Genomic DNA, 14,655 nt, shown 5'->3' with positions numbered 1-14,655 from the left:
GAATACGTACTTTTATTCGTGCAAACAAACAGTAAGGACTTGAATTAAAGACCTCAGCAAAGCAAAACGCCATATAATATGGTACATTTGAGTGTCAGCGGCGTTTCAACGCGCACTTTTGCGCGAGAGTTTCGACGTTGATGATCAAAGGGACGCGTGAAATCGCGACCTAATATACGCGGAGAGTCCATAACCCGTAGACAGAAAGTGCACGAGCGATATTAATGGCACGCATACGTGGAGCAAGACCAAGGTGCTGCATAAAGTGAAATTCGCGTAATTGGAATTGCCACTGCGCCGCGGCATGCGCGTATAAGTGCCATACGAAATTCAATTCAAATATTGTATTCAAAGAGATTGCGCGAAATTAACATTGAGCATTTATGTCACGTTTCATACTAATTAATCATTGTATTTCGCACCGATTATTCCAGTTAGCATTCTGTTTGGCACCGTTTCTGTTTAAAGTTAAACACTATCTGATGCCAAGTTTTATTTGCAGATCGCGATTAATGCTAACGCGAAATCAGCTGCATATTTTTGCTGCTGAATGTGTACTAAATCTATATACGTCAGGATCTTCTCTCTCTCTCTCTCTCTCTCTCTCTCTCTCTCTCTCTCTCTCTCTTTCACATTTTCTCCCTCTCTATAATTATGGCACTTCTTACCGCGTTGTGTTCTCGTGCAGTAAAAACTGCCGATTGAATGTTGTCCCGCGTACAAAAAGCTGCTCGATTATCTCTCGGTTAGTTGGAATCTTAAGATTTTTATCCGTGTAACTTTATTTTGTTTCCCTGCTCATATCAATGATTATTATACAAGATACGTGTGTATACCGAAATAAGCAAGAACATTATTTTAATAATTAATATTAAATATTTTAAAGAGAGTAGACATGCTTTTGACAAACTTGCGTGTGTACAGTTGATATTTTTCTATAAATGAAGACAGAAGATTTTATCAAGTATGATTAATGTTAATTGATCTTGGCAAAACAGAGTCGAACGTTAATTTAAGCTCATTAACGAGAAGGGCAGCGGGATAACAGTGTATTATCACAAGGTGCAACTGGGCGTGGCGAACACTTTTTACGACGCAGACTGACGACCATTATGCGTGCATCTGCATATTCCGCGAGCATAAGCGTCATCTCCGTCGTAAAATTTAAAACGACTATATCGTATGTCCATTGACAACCACACTTTCTGCCTCTTACATTTTTCACAGAACTATAAAATCTTATATTGTTCATATCTCGTACATCCTATACATGTGTGTGAATCTGGCATCTCTCACCATTTACACTAATATTTGATATGTAGTAATAAATTTTCTATTTTGAAATTTGCATTTTATGAAACATTAAAATAAATTTTGTGCATTTTATAACATTTATTAATACCGTCCGTATAAAGTCGGTATATCAGTTACATATCAGTTTATATGCTTATCATATAAATAACAAAATGTAGAAAAATTGTAGAAAAATATTATATGTAAAAAATACATTTAATTTTTATACAGTATATTTTTGAAATAAAGTTTAGCATATTATTAATAATTAATATTTTTTCAATCATGTATTCATAAAATAATATTTATTACTCTAACGATATCTATTACTCGTAACTCGGCCAATTGATATCTAATAATTCGTCACATAGGGAAATATGATATATCTAGTTAATTATAGACTCACCAGTCGTAGTCCCACTGTTTTTTTTTCTCGTCTTTAACTCTGTCTATCGATGATTAATGCTCAATGATCCATCGCATATTCAACTGAATCGGTCAATTGGATAATTATCATCATTCACGAAAATCACGACACTTAAAATTCGACAATTACATTGAATATCACGTGTAATATTTTTATTCAATAATATTTTATCACAAATATTGTATTACGAGTATTGAGTTTTACAAAAAACTATTGCAATTATTTAATTATTTTCACGCACAAATAAAATAAAACTTTTTGTAAATCTATTGCAGAACTCTTAAGTGTTTAAAATCTAAAAAAGTAAGAAATGCTTAAAAAATCGAACTTTAGAACTACTAAAAATAAAACCAGAACTCTCAACAATTGAGTTTGACAAAGTGAGACGCCAGTTTCACACACATCCTACACAAATTATATATTTCTAGAATGTAAAAAGTATTCATTATCTCCAAGAAAATCAAAATTTCAATATTTATCACTTTTCAATTCAATCCAACATTTCAGAAAATTATTATCAAATGTATTTATTAATTATTATCTATAATCTATTTATTAATTTTAAAAATTTAAGTTTAACGTAAATGTTTAATGTTATTTGATATTTAGCGTAACCGATATTAATAGCTCAATCCGAATTTCCAAAAAAGACGGTACTTCTTAAGTGAATTCTCTTCCCAATGTGAGAAACGCAATAAACAAGGCGAGAGAAGAGAGGATATAAGTTACATATCCCTTCTAGTGACGTATACGCGCGTATATGCTAATCATGCGGCCGACAGACGCGCATTTGCACCGCGCGATGATTATATCCTGATGCTTCTCGCGCCGAAGCTTTGGACGCGCCATCGAGACCTCTCAAAGGAAACGACGCCGATTACCATTAATGATGACCGTGTGCGCGTAAATGCCGCGGTATATACCCTCCAGGAATGCCGCGTGTTGCGCCGATTTGAACTCCGCGAGTGTCGCGCGTTTGCCGCGCTGTTCGCATAATGATGCCGATTTACATTCGCCAATGAATATAACTTGTACATTTATGAGAGTATCTTCATTCATTATATACGACGTGGTAATACGTACATATTAACGCGATCTGACGCGCTAGTTGACGACAGTTGTATATAGGATGCTTGCTTTTAAATTTATCCTAATCATATATATATATATATATATATATATATATATATATATATATATATATATATCATAGATATATATTCCAATATATATTAGAAAATGATTTATAAACGCGATGTATATAATATAATTAATATAATATGTTACAAGTGAAATTATTATTTTGATGCATTCCACATTTTGTTGTAAATTATGAGTGTCATGAAAATATTCAAACGAATTAAGTTTCAAAGATGTATAAAAATAACACTAGATTTTTATTAACAAATTTTCATTACGTTCGTATTATGCGCGCTGCTCTTATAAATTTTTAAAACACGCTCTTCTAAAGTATATTATCACTAAAGTTCCCACAGTAATTTCGCTTTACATTCCACGAGCTAAACGTTCATATTTCGGGATGGTACTTCCATTGGGAATCCAATCTCGGTCCAATGGAGTGAGTTTTGGGAGCATACTATTTAATTGCGCGAGGTGCTGTGAGCGAAAAGCATAAGACCGAAGGGAGTTCCAACGAGAGGGAGAGATCCCGAGCAAGAATGCACCGAGATTTACAATGGCGACGCAATTCTGGCTGGCGCGTTTACAACAAGGAAACGAGCCATATTATAAAGAGGAACGCGACGGATGTCCTCGGCGTAACGCGTCTTGACGGCGGGAAATTAGATCTCCGCGGATAAAATTGGTTAACCCGAGCGTGCACCGTCGTTCTTCTCTGGGATAGCGCTCATATGTTTCGCAAGATTGTGCTAGCGTATATTAATAAAAAAAGAAGTTCCGCTCGTTTGGAATTACGGAGTGAAGCATAATCACTCGGATGGATTATCAAGAAAAGAGCTGTTACACTTGGGATATTCCATTTTATACATTATTCACAAAATGTGCAAATCTTTCATCTATAAAATATATATGTGCGTATATATATTCGTAATATAAATAAATAAATCGATGTAGTTTTTAAAATAAAATGCAAAACATTCTTATATATATATATATATATATAGGTAATAAAATATATATTGTACATATATGTATTCTACTGATAATCACGCATCAGTTAAATTATTTTCGATACCATTTATATCAAATAATAAAAGTGAAATGTAAAAATAAGATTGTAAAGCAAACTAGCATTACTTGTAAATTGAAACATCTTCGTAAAAGATTTAAATTGTATTTAATAGAATTTCAGATCATTATGTACTAAATATTTAAAAATTTGAAAAATGTACCATTCTTTCAAGTTTCTTAATTAAAACCGGTTTAACATGTAATAATAGCCAAGTAAATATCTTTGCGTAAAATAAATAACCCTGGAGAATCACGGGGTGTAACGGAGGGAGGATTGAGCGACGACGTCGACAAGGAACGTCATTAATACACGCCATCCGCCGTAATTCCATGAACACTCGAAACATCCGCGCGAAACACGCGAAAAATCTCGTCGGGATTCTCGGTGAAAATTCAAATATTAATTGCATAAGCCGCATACCACGAACGACACAAACTGGATTTGAATAATGGCACATATATCGACAATAGCGATGCCGATGCGATAAAATTCCTCCGCGTGTAATATCTGCCAATATCGATTAAGTAACCCGCGGACTTATGGTAGCTCAGAGAGTACTTACAAGACTTCTAGATGGACTTTTTTTGTGACGTGGAAGCCAATCAAGATAAAGGGTCACTTACCTGGAACAGAAATAGAAAAATTACGTTAGTTAATTAAATCGCATTTAGTATAAAATATAACAATATTTTATATATAATACATATAACTGAAATTGCTTATAATAATATCATTGCGCTAATAACGATTTCATTAATAGTAATAATAATAGTCGAATATCTCATTAAATTTAATAATAACCATATTGTGAGCAATCATAAATATTATATATAATTATTTTTTTAATGATGTTATTTCTTTAATAATATTATTCATCTCATATAGTATATATTAATTCGATGATGAATTCGGTAACAAGATATATAGAAGAATGGCATTGATTATAATAAAACTAGCTCAAGTGAAAGAGCGGAGTAACAAACAAAGATCATCTCGTATTCTATAACATTTTTCGACATTTATTTGAAAGAGGATAAGAAAAGACGAAGAAGATGGCAGAGAATGGCGTCTCGCGAAATTAGTCTCGCTCGACGGGAGCCAGGTGGTTTCGCGAGGGCCAAGAAACAGGGTATAATAGGGCAATATGGACCAAGACTTTCCATAATTGGTCGGGGCTATCGAGTGCCGGTGGTCGAACAAAAGCGTGGCCATGGCCGGCCTGCCTAAAAGAGAATTCTCAGCGTGCGGCGTCATAAGTGCGGCGCGGCGGTCGCGCCGCGTGAGTCACGAAAACTTGTTCCCCGAAGCGGACAATGTCCACCATATGTTTGCCATGTATTGCGAAAGCACCATCTTGTAACAAAATCTTGCGGTAAAAGGCAGAGAGAAAGAGAATTCCCGCATGACAACTTCTATCTAAGTCAACAAAAAAACTACCTGCAAAAGGTTTAAATCCGCAGTATCCGATTGTATCGAAACCACGACTCTTATTGATTCAGAAAAAGATAAAGAAAAATTCTTCTCGCGACATATTATACACTGTTGTAAAAATAAATTTATTACACAAAATATATTTTATTAAATTATATATGTATACATATTTAAATAAAAAATACTTCATTAAAATATTTTATGAAATTATTATATTAAATTATTATATATAAGTTTATTTTATTAAATTTATCAAAAAAAAAAAAAAAAAAAAAAAAAAAACAAAAGAATCATTATTATATAATTATAGCGTTCGCTTATTATTCAATATTCGAGATTAATAAAAAATTTTAAGTAATATTGTTGCAGAAGGTTATATAAAATGAAATCCAAGGAAAGCAATTCCACTCGCTACATCTCACTCGAATGAAATTCACAAAGTTTCGCATCAAAGTTTTGAAAGTTCGTAAAAACATACGCTACTGGGTTGTTTCGTTTTATAATCTCGCTTTGAACAGCAATGGTCCGTGTAATTTAATCAGTAGGTCTGCAATCAGAACGTGGCTACGGTGTGTTAATGTCACTGCACTGTCGTCCGACCAATCATCATTCTCGCGTGTACGCCGGATGTTATAACCGAGAGACAACGACTGCACATGGGAATTCCGATGCACGCACGACTGCTACGCCGGATTTCGTGTGCGTGCTATGCAATTCCGACATAACAAAAGGAGTCAGTTGCAAGTGCGAGCTTTGCGTGACGTCCTTAACGCAATCAGCATATCGCGCGGCCTCGTGGGAGCGCGGTTTCTTCAAAATGCCAGCTATACTGCGACCTGCGTAAATTATTATCTCTCTTTCTGACCCCGCGCTTCATAAAAATACAAGGCTCACATAATACTAAAGTAACCAGTACTTCCAACCGGTCTCTTTCGCACAATATTATAAACATCACTTAAGCGTTCCGTGAAATGTCCAATAGTTTTTGCGCAATTGCAGAGTAAAAAATCGCACAAAACATTACGTGTTGTATGCTTTAAATAAGAAAGTTCTTAAAATAAACCATTTATCGTCGACAAAAGTGCAACAATTGCACGTAGATTAATCCCCAGGCTGAAATAAAATTAGAGATCACGAAGGAAATTTCAATGTTTGCGATAAAATTATATAACGGTGGAAAATACGGAAATAGAGGAAATTTATCAAGCGCACTCGCTCGATAACGTGGCGATAAGGAAAGCGCGATGTTCACACTCGCTAATCGAGTCGCAACCACGCCTTCGGCACTCACGTGTTCCAAGATATCCCGGCATCACGATATAAGAAACGTGGATCCGCGTTGTGAATCGGCCCTTGTTCGTGCCTCGCTTGCAGAAGTCGTTGAATTGCATTAAAACTCTCGAGTGTCCGCCTCGGCACGGAAAGTTTCCGTCCTGTAAGATGACACTTCTCGCACACGTAGAGTGGCATTCACGACGGAATAGCGCGCGCAAACACATCGTCCACATGCGGGTCCACTGTCTCGGAACACGTCGGATCGACCACAACAAGTCGACGCGACACTCATCTCGCTTCCTGTTATCGATCTTACCACAATCAGCTACCGGTTCTCTTATAGCGATCTCAAGACGTTGCCTTACATGCAAAACGCTCGAGCATATTCTCTGATATTCTTCCGCACTCCAGGATTAAAATCACTATTATATATAGTAGAGTATGCATTTTATTACGATAATGGAAAGCTATATCAGCCGTCATAAAGCTATTGCAATATTATTGATCAAACTCTGTCGAAAAACATTTTCTTTTTTTGTCAAATTGTTCGGATTTTATTCACTGCAGAAACCGATTATAATGACCGACATAACATCAATAGATACTGTCATCTCCAGCTTATTCCTATATTTTCTATGTTTTTATCTTCTTAAATAAATAAATAATAATAACACATAATGTACCTTTTTTAATTGATATAAAACTATACATACGTAGACAATTTATATTACATTATGAAATCACTAGACCAGAAAATATTGCTTAACGTGTACACATTTTTACGTCTCTACATTTTTCTCCTACTTTCCGCTGTCGTGATTTCTTCAAGACCAATGTGGACCATGATAGCGCCGCGGTCGCGAAGGTGACTTGAATAATACCGTTATTACTGCGCAACTGTCGTAAAACTCGCGACCAAGAACTGCATCCGTCTCTGACGGTAATTCTCCAGCAGAACGCGCGTACTCCAAGAGGAATGGAAGACGTCGCGACATACATCTCGTTGGGACAACTCGTGAGATCCGTAAGCCAGTATCTATTATAATTGCCTAGCTCACGCGAGAATGAATAGTTTGGCAAGTCTGCCAAATCTGGTGCCGTTTGCGACGAGGAGATATGAAAATTCGCATCTCTCGGATCGATATGAAGCACTGATATTGACGTAAGCATAAACGTACAAAGAGTAAATTTTAAGAAGCAACAATAAGCTATATATTATAGATTCTAGATAGACTCGATATTCTTATGAATTTAAATTTTAAAAAGAAAGAGAATAAAGCAAGAGAGAGAGAGAGAGAGAGAGAGAGAGAGAGAGAGAGAGAGAGAGAGGGAAAAGAGACAATAAATACATAAATATTGAAAAAGTATTTAAAAAAAATAGGCTGATTATTAAGAAATAAAGATAAAATTTTTTAACATATATTTCATCGTTGTTAAAAACTGAAAAGTATATTAAAAAAAAACTTGGATAATAGAAATAAAATTTAAAATTAAAATCAGATATATGTATACGAAACAATATTCAAAAAAAAATATTCACATTTTTATACTCGATTTACGTTCTTTGTTTGTTCTTTGAATGCAACATCAAAGGTGCCCAATCACGAGTAGCGATAAAAAGTGCGAGTCGAGGAATATAGGTCGACGGTATAGGCCTGTGCTAAAAGGGATCTTTGGTCTTTAAACGCCGATTACGCCGAAGATTCGATTACCCGGATACGTTGGATGGGCATATAGCGGGCGTGAAATTAGAAGCACGCGATCGTAACGGCCGATTAGGCTTTAAGCCTACTGTTGGTACCGCGATAATAAGCTTCCGGTTTGCGTACTAGCCTGCCGTTTAATCGACGTCAGTGCATCGACATTGCAAAGGGATGAAAGTCGAGTCGCAATGCATCGTTACAATGCTATTTAATAAAAACAAGTAATTGAGATCTAATTATTAAATCAGAGCGCGCAGATTAAATAAAAAAAAAACCCAATAATAAAAAAATAATATACATATACAAATAATATATAATAAAAATATAATAAAATATATATTCAAGCAAATTATAAATAAGAAGTTATTTAAAAAAGCGACTAAAATTTTTAATCAGTTCTTAAATATCGTATAATAGATTTCTCCAAAATTTTTCGATAAATATCAAAAATTTCTTCCTTTTTGCCCAAAATTGCACCGCTGTTATGTTAGTTGTTACGTGAATTTAGTTTAGTAAGACAAACATTCATGCATATGTTGAGAGTTAACATCTCATTGACTGTACGATGCAAAATAATCATTGCCGCTGGGTGTGAATCACGAGAAACGAGACGCAGAGCAGTTATATTGGTATATATATATTAATTTTGCCAGCGGGAAGGGAAGTATTATCTATACTGCGACACAATAGCTGCAATTAATTGTCCCCGGTAAAGTTCCAACTAATAGGATTATTATTAATCGCGCGATAACCATTTGTGTTCCATTATTGCACTGGCTAGAGAACGTGTTTTTGATAAGTTACGTATAAATAAACTATAATTAAAATTTATTTTCATCTCTAATTCGCGTTAATCTTTACATGTAATTTTCAACAATACGTATAACTCAAGCTGACAATCATGGCTATAAACTCAGATTTATGCACCGTCGTGACTGCATTTAATCATTTCGAGTCTCAAATCTACTTATATATCTGTCCGTAATGTTTATTTCAAAATTAGAAGATTAGAAATCCGCAGAAAGCGCATCATAACAGTAATATAATTATATAACAGCAGCATACACGAAAGGAAGTTAAGAAGGAAGCGGAGCATTCGCGCGACACTGTGACTTATGTATCCTTCCGGCGCGAAATGCGCTTGAAAATGTGCAATTTATAGTGTGTGTGTGTGTGTGTGTGTGTGTGTGTATGTCAGAGACTAGTGAGAAAATAGAATCGAAGTAAGATCAAGAGGCAAACGAAGCGCGAGGGAACCGGATGGCAGAATGACCGCTTCAAGAATGTGTATATACAATATAACGGTACCGCGTGGAGACCGTGGATGACCCCGCCTGTGTAAATGCACGACCTCGACAGAGACGAGGACCAGCTTTGCCCTTCTCCGCTTTGCCTGCCTGACCACATTCACATCTGTGATTGCCGTAAAAGTCGTATCACACATCGCCAAATGCAATCGGTGCATTTTCAGAAGAATACAGCTATACCCACAAATATGGTGTATAGTTACAATTTGTAATTGTCATCAAAGTGAATAATGGATCACAATCTCTTTTCGAATAAAAAATTGCATTAAAAAAATGACGTACTCTATAATTATAAAATGAATAAATTTAGTATCCATTTTCCCTTCGTGAAAATTTCATACTGTTTTAAGTTCCCGACAGACACACACATTCCAAATAAAAATACAATTCTGATATTAAATTCTATATATAATTACAAAAATAGAGACAGATTCAGAGATCATTCGCTTGATGGACTGACTATTACATAATATCTAATAATACATAATCCATAATCATTAATACTATATATACCTTATTCTATTGATAATCTATAGTTTAGCCATCCGTGACCATCGCAAATGAGCCTTCAATCGTGGTTACCGTATGTATACGAACGCGCAACTTGTCAATCGCATCCCGGACGCATGGCATGGAAAGGCTCCGCGATATCTCGCCTAACAGTTGGCGCTTGATTAATGTTTATTCGGACGACGTGTATGCGACGAGATTGGAATTCGATGAGCTCGCGATCCCGCGGATTCAACGACGCGAGGACCGGTTATTAAATGTCGACGCACGCAGTATCGAGTACCGAACGGCTCATAAATGTTACGGATATGTAAACGGCGATATATAACGAGTGTAATTGACATATAAACGACGATATGATAAATGCATTCGACATGAACGCAAGTCCATGTCATGACTATTATATTAATGCGAGAAATAACAAGTAATTTCAAATATTTTAAAATATTTAACTAAAATATTCAATTATAAAAAGCTAATTGCAATTTTCTTTAATCACATAAAAGTAAAAGATTACCGAGAGAAAAAAATTAATATATTGTATATACTAGACTATATAATTTATCAAAATTATTTGATTTTTGCATATTTTGATTGTTGTATATACACACAATAATATTGATATAAAGTTAATATAATGTATAAAAATTTTAATAAAGTAACTTTCAAACTTCTGCGTGTAATATTTTTCTTTTTTATTTTGTGGTATTTGTGCTGCACTTGTTGCATTTTATAATAATAATAATACCAATAATGCAGAACATTTTAATCGATAATAAAAAGCAGTGTTATATACAATATGTTTCTTTTATCGAAGATGAGTTATTCAGTTAATTGGTTTTTAATAATGTCAATTTATAATAATATCAATTTATAATATAATCTGTTATTAATCAGATACGATTGATAATGTATAATTAACAATTGATAAAAGCATGTTATCACATACTACATATAGCATTGTCTTAGCTAGATACCTCAATACTGATTATTATAATAAAAATAATTGCTATTAATACTTTCATTATTGCTCGATGGGTAATGTACCATAAGCCAATAATAGAAAGAGAAAGACAGAGAGATATAGAAAGGGATATATTATAAACTTCCACATTTCATTTCAATTAAATATTGATATTAGTATAATTATTGATAATACATAATTTGTATTCACAACACAATTTAATCAATTATTATTATATAGTGCTAAAAAGATTCCCTTCGATAATTTTATATCAAAAATAATTTTAGTTTTGATTAGTAAAAAAGCAAATATATTTAACCATCTTAATATTATTTATAATTTGTTGTAATGTAACGTTATTCGTTATAAATTCATAGCCTAATTTTAATAAAACAAGAAGAGATTAGATTCTTTTTGTAGTAAACTAATTATGCTTAATTAATTAAGCTACTTGAGAACTACTCACTCATCCAAATCTCACTAAAAATCTGATGAAATAAAAAATTAATAATTATTAAAAGTTATTAAGTTAATATTCACAGTTATAACATAATATATATCAGAGAATAAATAAAAAATAACGATTATTAATTTGATGGCTAGAAAATGATCATGTTCCAGTTAGCTAAGGGTCTCAGATACCCTACTTGACCTTATCCGATCCCGCGTACGGTTGTAAAATTTAATTTAGCGAGCGACCGCGTCGCCTGGAAAAGCTGCGGGCATTCGCGAGCGTGTAGCCTCGACGAGGACGGGAACCGGGACCAGTATTCCTGACCTGCGGGGTCGGCGCACGTGACCCGCGCATATAGGTACCGTATGCGGCGAAACACGCAACACGATGCACACGCGCAACACATGTATGTACAGGTATCGCGAAAGAATATATGTATATACGCACGCGTTGCGTTACGATCTCGAGGCATCAATTTACCAGCGCAACTCGCGTTTTTGTTTATGTTCAATCTTTACGAGCGTCCGAGAGAATCGAACACGATATTCGATTCGACGACGATATCCTTGAAATGCGTCGCTGCATCCATTTTACCTGCGGCTCTAAACAGGAAACGCGCCGTTAAAATGTTATTTGCATCCGGTCGCGATCTTTTTTCACGCTTTCCCTTTAATCATTATTTCCTTTGTACAAGGAAAAAGTTGATTAATCTTTTTCCGTCAAAATTACTGATTCTTTGATCAATTTAAAACCAATTTTATATATGTTATATTATAAACGATAATTAACTTCACATTGTTAAACATTTTATGGAATTATCGCGGAAAAACAAGGATTCGTAAAAGCTTTTATAGCGAAAAAAAAAAGATGTAACGAATCAAGAATTATAACCGATACGCGAGTATTTTTTGCGCGATTCGCGTTGCTGATTTACACCATGGTATAACAGTTTGCCGCATCTCATCGACGATGGAAGAAGACGCCACGACGAACGCTACGTCTCGTGTTTTCTTGCATTGCATCATTCACAACGCTACGGCTGACCGCTCGGTAATTCGACATGCATTCTCGTAATTATATGTATGCCATATATACGCGATACTTCACACGCTCGTAAAGACTACCAGAAAAAAAAAACGGAGAAAAAGCAAGGCGGGCACACAAGCGATAAACAGAAGGACGAGGGGAATGAGTCGTAAAGACGCTTTATAAGGACACGCAAACGGAAGCGACAGCAGGGACGAAGAGAGAACGGGGTGAAGAAACACATGGTGAAAAGGAGGCGAAAGCGCGAAGGAGCACTTCTGTCAAGGTAAATTATTAGTAAGTACATAGGGGAAACTTCGAAATAGGCGTCGTCTCGATCAGGGTTGGATCCTGATACTCGAGCACCCTCTTCTTTTTCCACTTTTATAAAAAAAATTAATAGAGATATCGCACTGCGACAAATCAAAATTGCGGCATCGCCATCCTTACATTAAAACTGTCATAAATGTCCCTAAAGACAATTTTTACACTGGGCAGATAACGTAAATAATAGTGCTGAAGACAAGTGGTGCCAGTTTTCCAAAAAATAATTAGTACCTTTTCTCTATAATTACTATTTCTAAAACTTTCGATTAGAAGGATAATTGTTACATATTTCTAGAAAATGGAAAATATTTGAAGAATAATGTGTCGTAAATGCTTTCTTATTGTAATATTACGAAAAATAGGATGTAAAGAAAAGCCTCTAGCAGCTTGATCCGTTCCTGGAGGCCAAGGTGGAAAGAGCAAACTTGACAAGCAACGCCCCGTAAATGGCAGGTTGTCATTAAGTCAGGGGAATGCGAGTTATGGTATGCTCGGTGTCGCTCCAAGGAAAGTCTGTCTTGTTCGTCCGGAATTGGTTGCCTTCGGCAGGCTCCAATTCTTCCAATCATCGGAAGATCGACGATCCTTCCGATAAAAGCTTGATACAAAGTTTTCACAGTAATCCTGCCTCGAAGATAGTATATGCTAATGTATTGTATATATATATATAATGTATATAGATAGTTATGTCAACGTAAAGTTAAAATGAACTTTCAAAAAGTCTCTTAAAAGTATATATATAAACAACAAAATCTTATCCTTCGATCAAATTCAAACTTTTGGACGGTGGAACAATAAACTTAAGCCGTTACTTTCGTTATTTTAATACTAATATATATTTAATATATTAATATTTTAATTTTAATTAAAAATAACGCTGGAAATATCTCCGAAAGCTGCGAGTTGTGTGAAATGAGATTATTTTTTGTAGAAATTATTTCTCCTGTGGAAAAATACAATTCTGAAATAAATCATTTAAAGCCTCTATATCCGGCTTTAATTTTCTTCTTATATTTATGATTCCTGATGTCTATCGTTCTCTTAAGGCGCTTATCCAGATAAACAATCACAATGCATTTCATTTCAGCAATCGAGCGTGGTCTGTGCATCACGGAGATTTTCATGTTATTGAAAAGACTTGAAAGTCTGCTTGACGCGAATTTGAGTTGAAGTCATTAAACGTAATTTGTGCATGAAATTAGAAAAATTAATAATTTACTAGAAAATTTACATTGCAAACTATATATCCCGTGTGACAAGATCTATTATTTTAAAATTAAAAAAGATTCATTAAGTGTGTATTATATACTACAAAAATCGCGCAAGCAAGCAAATTTCACAATTCGTTAGTTGCAAAATAAATATTTAAATAAAAATGTTTGACGTTATAAAAAAAGATATATCTCACACAATTAATTTTGTTTATTTCAAATGCAAGTGTTAATTTCGTTTATTTCAAATGCTAATTAATAAATTAAATTTGCATTACACTCTAATAATCCTTTTATTATCATCGAATTATATTTTATACATTTTAATAAGCAGTAAATTCTTTATTTTATCGAGATGCCACTTTTGACCTACAAATTTTAAAATTCTTCCAGATCTCTCAATGTTGTGGACCTTACATAAACCGGCAGGATCGAGAAAAGCGATGCTTTGGAGCGGTTGGCAATACTTGGCCGAAAACACAATATCGAATGGGAAGGACCTATGTTGCAATTTT

General features: G+C 34.6%; 1 protein-coding gene across 2 annotated transcripts in view; it reads right to left on the bottom strand.

Annotated features, from left to right (window-relative positions):
* Nucleotides 1-14,655, bottom strand: part of Olf413 (DBH like monooxygenase olf413) — a 197,167-nt gene that overhangs the window by 140,342 nt on the left and 42,170 nt on the right. The window contains exon 2 of one of the 2 annotated variants that reach the window (XM_072904997.1): nt 4,495-4,555. The exons of the other annotated variant lie outside the window; for it this stretch is intronic. The gene's annotated coding sequence lies outside the window, so the exon portion shown is untranslated. The remainder of the gene's footprint in view (nt 1-4,494; nt 4,556-14,655) is intronic. 2 annotated transcript variants of the gene reach the window in all.

Source organism: Anoplolepis gracilipes, chromosome 13 (assembly GCF_047496725.1).
Source record: "Anoplolepis gracilipes chromosome 13, ASM4749672v1, whole genome shotgun sequence".
Classification (NCBI taxonomy): Eukaryota; Metazoa; Arthropoda; class Insecta; order Hymenoptera; family Formicidae; genus Anoplolepis; species Anoplolepis gracilipes.
The sequence above is the reverse complement of the archived record's forward strand: the minus strand, read 5'-3'. Positions and strand labels throughout refer to the sequence as shown.